Here is an 11547-nt window from a genome sequence, read left to right on the forward strand (position 1 = left end):
ATTCAGTTTTCCAATCTTTTATTTTATTTTATTTTTCTACATTGTACTTTGGGCAGGAGAAGGTTTTTGTCCCCCTGTTTTGGTATTTTTAACCTTCTAGTTGCTAAATTTTTTCTATAAGGAGACTGGTGGTGAACTCTCAGTGTATGTTAGATCATCCTACATCATCTATCTTTGAGGGGTTAATATTGTTAAAATGAGATCAAACACTTTAAATATTTGAGTTCACATGTTCGAATAAATCAAATATATGAGATATATAATTATGTTTGCATAGCGAAATATTAAAAATTTACTCTTTATTTACTTACTTGAAATGTTTTTATTCAACATTTTTAGTACAACATCACCATAGTAGATATAACGCAACCAAACAGAACATTAGGCATCCAAACATCAACATGTCCATGCATAACAGTGAACGGATGACATGCCCTTTATTCTAGCAAAAATATACGATAACGTGACATAGTCCATAACTTGTATCGAAAGAGCCATGCAAGACAGCACTTAGTGATGTGCGTTAGGACCATCAATGTGGCAGCACTTGTAACTGATAAAAGTCTCCATACTCCTGTGGCAATCCGGACACTTCATTGTCTCCGGGACCTTTCCGTTAGACCCCGGAATGTCCAGACGGCAGCAAGGTCGACTAGCCTGAATAATCTTCCCATAATAGGCCTTTAAACAAAACTCAAACCCTCTCTCCTTGACATGGTCCTTCCATTTCTCAAAGCCCTCTACCACCTTCAACACCGAGACACCATGACCAGTGACCAATACAGGCGACCCCTTGCTAAGCACCGCCCATCCACTTTCGTTTTTGTAAGAAAGAAGCTTCTGGATTTCTTGACTGACCGGGTCGACCTGATTGTGGACTTTGGTGAAGAACAGGCTTTCTACAGTGGCCCAGAATGCCATGGTCATCTTCTCCTTTGCTGCCTTTTCCGACGCAAACCAACTCTACGTGAATCTTGACTTCCTTGAAGATTGGATCATTTGCAAGGGCAGTGGCTTTCTTAGTAAATTGCTGAATCCATTCGTTGTCTTTACCGCCATAGAAGAAGATGTACTTATCTTCTTTGATCTGTTTGAGGATAACAAATTTAATCAAGTGTCATTGTTCACAACTACTTTTTCCTCAACTGATGTGTCATTTGTTTCATTATTCAATAAATAAGGTCTTTCAATAATGTATATTTAGTGAAAACGTATCAATAATGGAGATGACTTCTAGTTCCGTGCAGTGGATCTATTGATCGTGAATAAGTGTACCACTAGTTGTCCTACCATTTCATTTCATGGAGTCCGTTCATTAATGTAATGTGTTAATGCAGTAAATCAGTAATGCACTGTGAGGTGAAAAGTAGTATAGGTAACTCGTCAGTTTATATATGCACTTTGATCAGTTGAGGAGAATTACGTACCCAAGCTGGCACAGATGGGTGAATTCCATCAACTACAGAGGCAACCCAAGTATTTCCATGAGAATTTGACAGTGCTTTTTCTGCTGTCTCTGTGAAAGGGAAGGCCTTGACTCCCCATACCCGAATCATGTGGAGAGCGTTAGAGTGTTCGACCTTTCCTTGTGGGTTCATCACCACCACTGTAGGCTTACCCTTGAAGTTCCACTCCTCCTTGATGACTTGATGCCTGCTATAGGTCCAGAGTACTGCACCGTAAACCACGGCATCTTGTTCTTCAGGATATTAAAATTCTTTCTCAAGTCATCAGTCCATTGCTCCACAATTGGTATCCAGACAATCTTGTACTGATTGTCTTTCTTTGTGAACTCATGGATCGGTTTTAGAATCGAAATGTCGTCATCCGTAATGTCGAGGCTGGAAATGAACAACAGCACATTCTTCCTCCTTAGGATGTCGATGTTAACCTGTTAAACCAATTAGGCACGATTAAACTTCACTATATATAGTAGTAACAATTTGCAGAGAAGTGATGTCACTAGAGATGATTTGCAAACCATTTGTTTAGTGGAACCATCAATGAGTGGCTGGACATTATCCTTTGTAAATATCAAACCCTTAAAAACTTCCATAATTTCAGTAGGTGTTCGGAACATTTTTATGAGCCTTCTGTAAATCTCTGCCTCCTCTGCATTAAACAATAATAATATATAATGCTTCAGATTTCATTTCTAATAGTGCAACATAGAGTGTAAACCTCAGCTAATTAAAATCTAAGAGGTGCCTTATATAGGGCACATAGAATAAACCTAATACAACTAGCTAGAAAACATAAAGAACAATTTATTATAGACTAAAACTAGGAAACTTAATTAAACATGATTAAATAAAAATTGGAAATAGAATCCTAGATACTAAAAAATATTATTTTTGGAATCCCAATCAAGATTTTGCTCAAGAATCCCGATATATCCAAAAGAGTAATTTATGATTAATTCCATCATTAAGAAGCCTATTTAAATACCAATTTCTAATATTCAAATTATTTTTCTTAATGTGAAGACGCTTATTTCTTTTCGAGATTTTTTGTTGAAATTGCTAAACTCTCGTCCTACATCACAAGAATACTTAAGAGAAAAATGTAGATGATAAAAGTGGTTTCATTCTTCACGATCATATATTAATGTGTTAATTTCATGTTCAAACTTGTATTTAAAGAAGAAAGAGATAAAATAAGAATTATCATAAAAAATAAAATAAAAACTTTTTTTTGATTACATATAGGTTTAAGTCTAATACTCACATTTTCATTTTCTAGATCGATCTTTTATACATTTGGTAGTCGTAAATCCGTGATAACTTCATTAGCAATCATGCATTAGTTTCAACCATTTTAAGTGTGAACTCAGCATTCCACAGATTAAGAAGAAGTATTCTCTAGGATTTTGCATTTCGAATTGGAAACACTCCTTGCAATTGAAAGGATCTAATAAAGAATTATCACACTCATCTTGAAGGTGTTTTTTATTTTTTTATTTTCTTTCATTCCCTCTCAGTACTTAATGAAAGATCACTCAATCAAAATCAAATTTGCTATTAGACTCTGGAGGGGACAATAGAAAAGGACAATTTCTCTATCTCCTATCCCATGCATGTGAATTCTGATATGAAAGATATGTAGAAGAAGACTCAGGCTAGGGCACACACAACACAACATGAGATGCAATTTTCATGTACATGCCAGCTACACCTCCCTAAATTGGGACATAGAATCTTTTTTTCTTTTTTGGACAAAAGGGGCATAGAACCTTTGGTCTGAATGACTTTGCATGTTTTCTGCTTCAAGATAATTTGATATAAGTGCTTTTTAGCCTTAACCACTTACTTCGCCATCAACGGAAAGAGACAAGGCTATGGTTTTGATTTTTGGGCAATGAAGTGAACCGGACAAACTTCATCAATTATTTTGTTGGGTCATAGATGACATACATGCATGACATACGTGCGTACAAAGGTTGAACAATAGAAAAATTAGTTCTCAACTTGACTAAATTAACCGCCCATCTAATTATAACGACTCTAGTAACGACTCTAGCTTGTTAGCACTAATTATTTGAAAATTTGTCTCTGAAGATTTTGTTTTAATTTTTAATTTTACTTTTTCGACCTAGCTTATGCAAGAAATTAAATTAAAAGAAAATAAAATGGGAATCCTCCTCCATCTTTCTTTATCTTCATTTTTATTCAGGTTAGTCTTTGTTAATTTCTAGTCCTTATTTAAACTCATTGTCCGTGTTCACAAACGACGATATTGAATTGTGTACTCTAAACAATAGATATATGTAGATGGTTCATTTTGTTTTTTTTTTTTTTTCCTTTTTCCTTTTAAAGTAGAAACTGAAAGGAGTCTTTTCCTTTTTCCGACAAAAACAACTCGGTCTTTATTTAATTTTCTCGAAGGGCCAATAAAACCTCTTGACTTCTCTCTAAACCCTAAAGGCCGGCTTTTTCCGACTGCGAGTTCGTGCTCGTCCGGTGGCACCCGGACGTCGGGGTTGGCCTCCTGGCTGCGCTGACGTCTTGGGATCTGCTTCCGGACGGGTATTCTATTGCATGTGGGTCTCTGTCGAAGGGATGCTGCGCTGGGCTTGGCGGCTGGTATCGGCTGGGCTAGGGTGAGGCGGTGGTTGTGCAACCAGGGAGGGAGATCGATCCCTGATGCGGGTTTTGGGATTGACGGCGCCACGGGTTTTCTCGTCGGTGGTGTGTGGTGCTAAGATCTGTGATCGGGATTTGGTTTTTCTCCGTGCTGGCGTCGGTCGTGGCGGCGAGGCCGTGGTGGTTTGGGTCGTGCACGATGAGAGATTGTGGCGGCGCGGATCGGGGCGCTTCGGGTCATGGCGGCAGACGGTGGACGGAGCTCTGCCTGACTATGTCGTACGACGGGGATGGGATGGATAGGTGGACTGGGCTGGATTAGTTTGTTGGGCCCTGCATGGATTTCCTTTGCCGGCTGCCCTATTTCGGATTTTAGTTTTGGGCTGGGGTTTTTTTGCCCTAGTCCATTTTTTATGTTTTAGCATTGTCTTTTACAATAATTTCCTTTTAGGAAGCTAATGTACGTTATGTGCACTCTATGTACCTCTAGCGCCTCTGGAGTAGTACCAAAGGAGGATTCACGCTATCTACGTATTTAATGTGTAATGAATAGGTCTATTTCTATGTACCACTGTGGGTACTAACACTATCTTCTTGTCTGTCTATGCCCTTAAATGGCAGCGGAAGGGTATGTAACGGTCTATTCTGGCTTGTGATGAATATATTATCTCGCCCTGTGGGCCTATTAAAAAAAAAAAAAGGAGTCTTTTCCAAAAAAAAAAAGGAACCGAAAGGAGTGAAATTAACATTTATGGTATGTAAATCTTTGACATATATGATGATTATGCACCTAATTTTTGTTTTTGTTTGGAGCACATAATTGTTTTATTAATAATAGAATTATAATAAATAATATACCATTGGATGCATTGGAAAATTTAATGATTTAGAAGACAGGAAAATACCTTAAAAGTATCAATTTTCCCTCAAGTTTTCCTCACAAATTGAGTTCTATTCAAAATTATGCACATAGCTCTTATAAAAGAGAGAGTCTAATGAGAACACTAAAATGAGGACTTTCTAATCAACGGTTTAGGAGACCCATTTTCCGATTGCATTACCGCAAATCAATCGTTAGATATTTATATATGCATGAGGAGATCACTTTTGAAAATTTTCTTCCAAATTGCTAGTCATTAAGGTACGAACTAGATAAAACCAATGGATGAATCAAATATGTCAAACCTGAACCATTCATATTCATAAATGACAAATCACGATTATGAATGCCCTAACGATTTTTAATTTGGTTGAAAAATTGCATAAATAATATACACATGAATATCTAAACATCTAACAGTTATAAATATGATAAAAAAGTAGGTCTCACAAGAAAGTCTTCATAAAGTCTTCATTTCATTGATTGTGTGGGCGGTCAACAATTTTTTGATTCCTCATTAAGGCAATTAACTCAGTCATTATTTGTCATACCCCAGAAATTCGTTGTTATTTTCCGAGGATTTTCTGGAATTTAATTAGTGGTTATTGGACGATTTCGTGGTTTGTGGATGGAGTGGAAGTGTTTCGAACGAAATTTTATTCGAAAAGTATGGTTTTAGGGAGGGCGCAAAGGTTGACTTTTTATACGTTGGGTTTCTCCGAAAACTTCCTTAACAAAAGTCGTAGAGCGTTGATACCAGTTTGTGGACATGTGGAACGCGGAAATCAGAGTTCGTATGAGAAAGTTATGAGCGATTGAAAATTGGAAAAATTCTATAAATTGAAGAAAATTCCAGATTTTGCAAAGGACATAATTTTCCAAAACCAGAAATCAGACCCTCTCTCTCTCTCTCTCCCGAGCCTGCGTCGCGCCTTCCCCTTCGCCGGCGTCACGTTTCCTCCTCCGGCCACCATAGGACATGATCCAAGGTGGTTTTTGCTCGCCATACTCACCTCAACACGTCTGTGGAAGCCATCGAGCACGGGAGGACGAATCACGTGTGGAGGACGAATCGAAGCTTTGAAGATCTAGGGTTTCAATCGACCCCTTTGTGTTCTAAGGTAAAATTCGATCTTTTGACTTATGGTGTAGTTAGGAAAGTTGAAATTGAAGTTGAGATGAAGAACTTTTGTTGAGGAAGTGTGGCCAAATTCTGACTTTAGGCCAGCGGTGGCGCCGCCACTGTGGTGGTGTTTTCCAGCAGCGTTCTGGCCATGTAAGGGACAGTTTCTTGTGTTATTTATCATCTACTCGTCAATACGAGCATTTCAATATACAACACTTCATTTTGGAGATCGTATGAGCATGTTATGATTTTTACGGTTTCGGACCATTCGATTATTCTATCCGTGTGGATTCGAGCGTCCGATCGACTTAAGGTTTTGGCATATCGATCGTAGATGTATTCTGGAGACTCTGGGTGGTCTTGGATGAGGTTTCGCCTCGATTGGCGTTACTTTCGGGTTGTAGTTTGAGTTGGGGATTCGAACTTTAATCATTTGCTTTGAAATTAGATGCTTTTGTGGAAAGTGATTGGGTTGTAGTTCGAGTTGGGTATTAAGATGTGACCTTGATGTGATTAGGTACGTGGAAAGTGTGTTGATTGGATTGCGGCGATTAGTGCTTCTCTAGGTTTGTGTGTGAAGACGCAGCGGGATTCAGAGGTCAGTGATCTCACAATGTTCATTTACGAACAGAGTTACCTTTATCGTTTTGGGAGTTATTTATTAACTGCAAATTATAGTTGGTATTAGTAGGCATTCCTGAGTGAATGACTACGTATATATATATATATATATATATATTTATGTGAAATATATATGTATTGATGGTTTTTGTTGATTGATGAAAACAATATGCATGAATGGTACTTTTTATTGTTTTGTGGTGTGGCTTTTCGGAAAACAAATGATTGTGGAAATGTGGATTTCTATTGTTTTGAAAAGCATTGAGATTTGTGTAACATTTTGAGTCCTGCGCGACTTCTTTAAATGTTTTACTCTGAGGGACCAAGAGGCCCGAAGATTTAATGTCACAAGTTGACATTTGGTAGTATATCAAGTAATCACGTCTTTGGCCGGATGAGTGGTTACGATTTCAGTTAGAGCTCTAGTCTGTCTGCCAGTGTAATTCATGGGGTAATGGAGCGAGGTTATATCTAACTCATGAGTTTGTGTTTTAAGGAATCAAGGAGTGAGTTGCTTTCCTTATATAAGATTTAGGACTAAATACTGTTTAGTCCTTGAGCTTTTGACCATAAAACACTTTAGTCCATGACCTTCTAATTTCACACGTTTAGTCCCTGTACTTCAAAATTTCAGACCAATAGGTCCTTGCCGTCTAAAAGTCGCGGCGAAATGTCTATTATGCCCTCAATTCTTTTTTTTTAATTAATTATTTTATTTATTCTTTTTTCTTTATTTTATTTATTCTTTTTTTTCAAACAGAAAGAAAGAAAGGAAAAAAAATTCCTTTTCCAAAAAAAATAAAATAATTAATTAATTAAAAAAAAAGAACTGAGGGCATAATAGACATTTCGCCGCGACTTTTAGACAGCAAGGACCTATTGGTCTGAAATTTTGAAGTACAGGGACTAAACGTATGAAATTAGAAGGCCAGGGACTGAAATGTTTTATGGTCAAAAGATCAAGGACTAAACAATATTTAGTCCTAAGATTTATAAGGAATCAAGGAGTCGATCAGTTGCTTTCTTTATCTCGTTATTTGAAAGAAATCAAGATGTGAGTTGCTTTCTTTAGTTTGTGTTTTAAGGTATCAAGGAGTGAGTTGATTTCTTTAGTTTGTGTTTTAAGGAATCAAGGAGTGAGTTGCTTTCCTTATATACGATTTATAAGAAATCAAGGTGTGAGTTGTTTTCTTTATTTCGTGATTTGAAAGAAATCAAGGTGTGAGTTGCTTTCTTTATTTAGTGTTGACAGAAACCAAGGCGTGAGTTGCTTTCTTTTACTTCGATTTAAAAGAAATCAAGGTGTGAGTTACTTTCTTTATTTCGTGTTGACAGAAATCAAGGCGTGAGTTGTTTTCTTTATTTCATGTTGACAGAAATCAAGGCGTGAGTTGCTTTCTTTTACTTCGATTTGAAAGGAAATCAAAGCGTGAGTTGTTCTCCTTTATTTCGTGTGTTAAGGAATCAAAGTGTGAGTTGTTTTCCTTATCATTTGGGTGAGTTGCTTCCTTGAGTTGCATTACCATGACTTTGGATATCGTGATTTGAAAATCCGCCTTTGAGCGTCAAATATGATTTCAAACTTTACTTGAAGGGTTTTGTTTTGGACTACGATCATGGATTTGAATGCTGAAGTGAGACATGAGCATATAGATTCCTTTATGAGTAGCCTTGTTGATGCATGCTATTGAAATAAGTGGAAATGATAGTTGATGCTATGAAATATGCTTATTGACTGTTAGGTTGAGAGGACTTAAGCATGTTGTTTTTGTTGCTGTTAGCATTGAAGTCACCCTCAAGTGCAAGAGGTTCAAGTTATAGAATAGGGGATTAAGTAAGGATGTCGAACCCACGAGGATTGGTAAATCCTTTCCTAGCTAGGGAAAACCTAAGGAAAAACTAGAAGAATATGCAAATGCACAATCACAAACAAAGGCTCACAAGTGAACCAAAGTTCATGGTGACTATCTGCAAGATGGTGTGTAGAGATTTGATTTTGAGATTGGTTTCTATTCAAATTGAAACAATGAAAGCAAGTAATATAAACTAAGCTAAACTAAACAAGTTGTTATCAAATGGATGAGAGTTAGGGCATCGGGTTTCACCTTTTGCCTCCCTTGCAAGCATTAAAGCAATTGAATATGAATGATGCAAAGCTAATTGTCCAACTACCCTCTTAGCATTCGGATAGGACTACTAAAGCTTAAACCCCTTTCATTTTATTAACTCTAACCGGATAAATTTAAAGCTAACTACCTAGAGACAAATTCAATTACCGGATAGGTCTCAATCCTTTGCCCCTAAATGCATAAAGCTTAGAGTTTAGGTAACCAAGCAAGCAAACCAATCCTATCTCTAGGTGATTTTAGCTCACTACCCTCACATTCACACATGGTGTGCTTTCATGCTCCTTTTTTGCCTAAAGGTAATCAATCTCTAGGAAAACCTTCATGTCATGGCAAACACGTACATAACTCAAATTGATTAGGTCTAAGTAATGCATTCAACTATTGACTTAGCATGTGAGAATGACAACATGAATTTGCATCAATTTATAAACAAAAGCATCAATACAAGCATGTTTGGCTAGGGCTTTCAACCCTAGCCCCAACTAGTTCACTACTCACACATAGCAAGATACACAAGCTTCAACATTCTATTAAACATCAAATACATAAAGAGATAGGGAGTAAAGGGTGACTATTGATGATGCCGGAAGAGGTGGTGGAGATGAGTCTCCAAGAACATGATGTGGTGGTAGTCACCTCCTTCTCCTTGCTCCAAGCTCTTGATATTGGTAAGAATAGTGAAATTTGGAATCTCTAAGGTGAGTTGTGGTGTTGAGTGATGGAGGAAATGGAGGTTGTAGTGGTGGAAATGGTGGTTTTAGTGGTGGAGATGGTGGTTTTAGTTGTGAAAATGGTGGTGTCTTCTCTAGAGAGAAAATGGATCTTGGATAGGATGAAGATGATTGAATGGAGTCAAGAATGCTGAAGAATGAGTCTTTGGCCTCTCTTTGATCAGCTATGTGCGTCCTCTTTGGTCCCAAAGTGTGCAAGAGATGCTCTTACACCATTGTCCCCCAAATGGTCCCAAATTGGCAAGGTGACAAAAGGACAAGGTGTAGGGAGATATTTGAATTTCAAGTGATGGGAGACTCTCACAACCATGGTCCTCCTTTGCTGGAGAAATGACCCTCCATGAGTGGCGGCTCGCAGGAAAAGTTCACCGGAAAAGTCGCCGGAAAAGTCGATTTGCAATATTCTTCCAATCTCTGTGTCTTCTTCCCCTATCTTCAAATCTCCGCATTTCAAGCCTCAAATAGTCATTTTATTCTCGATGCAAGGTTTCCTACAAATAAACGGAAATTGATTAAAAAGGGTAAAATAGCATGGAAGACAAATCAATTTTCATAATTATGGGGCACAATTGCATAAGTTATTTGTGACTCAACAAATACCCCCAAACTTGAATATTGCTTGTCCTCAAGCAAAAGCATTAACCCAAATCCGAAACATAACAAAACTAACACAACCTCATCCTTCCAACATTATCCTCAAAGAACACAATTTGCTCAAGGCAAGAAAATCAAGTCATGTCTCAAAAGTTTATGAAGCTATGGGACAAATGCTAGAGTAAAATGTATGCCATGCCATGATTGTCACTTTGATGCACCAAAACCAAGCTTGCACAACAAAACCGTGCTAACCATAAACTCACTAGATTTTCACTCTAATTTTCACACAAGTGTTTAAAGGTTACACTAGGCCAATAACCTCAACATACAACACTTTTTGCACAACGAAAAAAAAAAAGTGTTGTGTGATGAAGAAAAGTGAATCACACAACACGTTTACAAAACTTGCGTTGTATAAGGTGGTTAAAATTCTGAACTTTTTAGCTAGTAGATCATTGCACAACAGTTATAAGAATAGTTCGTTGTGTGAATGAAAAAAAAAATAGCGGCAGATTTCCCTCTTAGCCTAACTCAAATTTGGCTCTAAATTGGTGCTCCAAAGGACAACAGAATAGTTATATATGTTGTATGAGTGTAGCTTGCAAAATGTCATACAACAGTTTCTGTTTTTGTGTTGTCTGATCAAGGAAGATATATTTGGGCTACTAGCTAGATACAACGGTTTCACTATTTCCGTTGTATGATTGAAAAACTGAGCACCAAATTTTGAGGAAGCTTGCTTGAATGTCTTCTACTAGATACACCTACTGCAAGCTGTAGAAATTGTACAATAGATTTAAGCTTTTCTGTTGTGTGAACTTAGAACCAGGCAGCAACATTTTGAGCCAAAATGCTGTAGGCGCCTTGTTTCCCTCCATGTTTCCACATTTTGATTTTATGTCGTGCACTCCTACGACAGTGTTCTACGATTCTGTTGTGGGATCAACTTGAGAATTCAATAAAGTTTAATGCGTACCCTAGACCTAGCCATATCTTGTGCGAAAGGGAAAAATAGAAAACAAAACCTCTCGAACCTCTCGACCTTTTCTCACTCCTTCTCCGCCTTTCTTCCCCGATATACCGACCCAAAACCTCTGGACCCCTCTCACTCCTCCTCCTCATTTCTTCCTCGATATACCGACCCAAATCCCCATATCTTCTCCTTTTTCCTCTCAAATCCCCAAATCTCTTCTCACCATCCCCATCCTCTCTCTCAAACCCTAAAGCGGCCGACAAAGGTTTGTTTACGGAAATTGAAAGATTCTGTGTTCTGGTACAAAGGGTTCTGGGTTTGTTATTAGGTTTGTCATTGGGTTTCTCAGAAATTAGGGGTTGGGGGTTGTCTCATCCTCTCTGCATCTGCTTAGATTGGGGGTTGGGG

General features: G+C 37.8%; 1 pseudogene; it reads right to left on the reverse strand.

The window, feature by feature from the left end:
• Positions 1–307: 307 nt before the first annotated feature.
• LOC133711882 (protein SIEVE ELEMENT OCCLUSION B-like) lies at positions 308–2080 on the reverse strand (annotated as a pseudogene).
• Between the last annotated feature and the right edge of the window lie 9467 nt (positions 2081–11547).

The sequence above is a fragment of the Rosa rugosa genome, chromosome 5 (assembly GCF_958449725.1).
Source record: "Rosa rugosa chromosome 5, drRosRugo1.1, whole genome shotgun sequence".
NCBI classification, from domain to species: Eukaryota; Viridiplantae; Streptophyta; class Magnoliopsida; order Rosales; family Rosaceae; genus Rosa; species Rosa rugosa.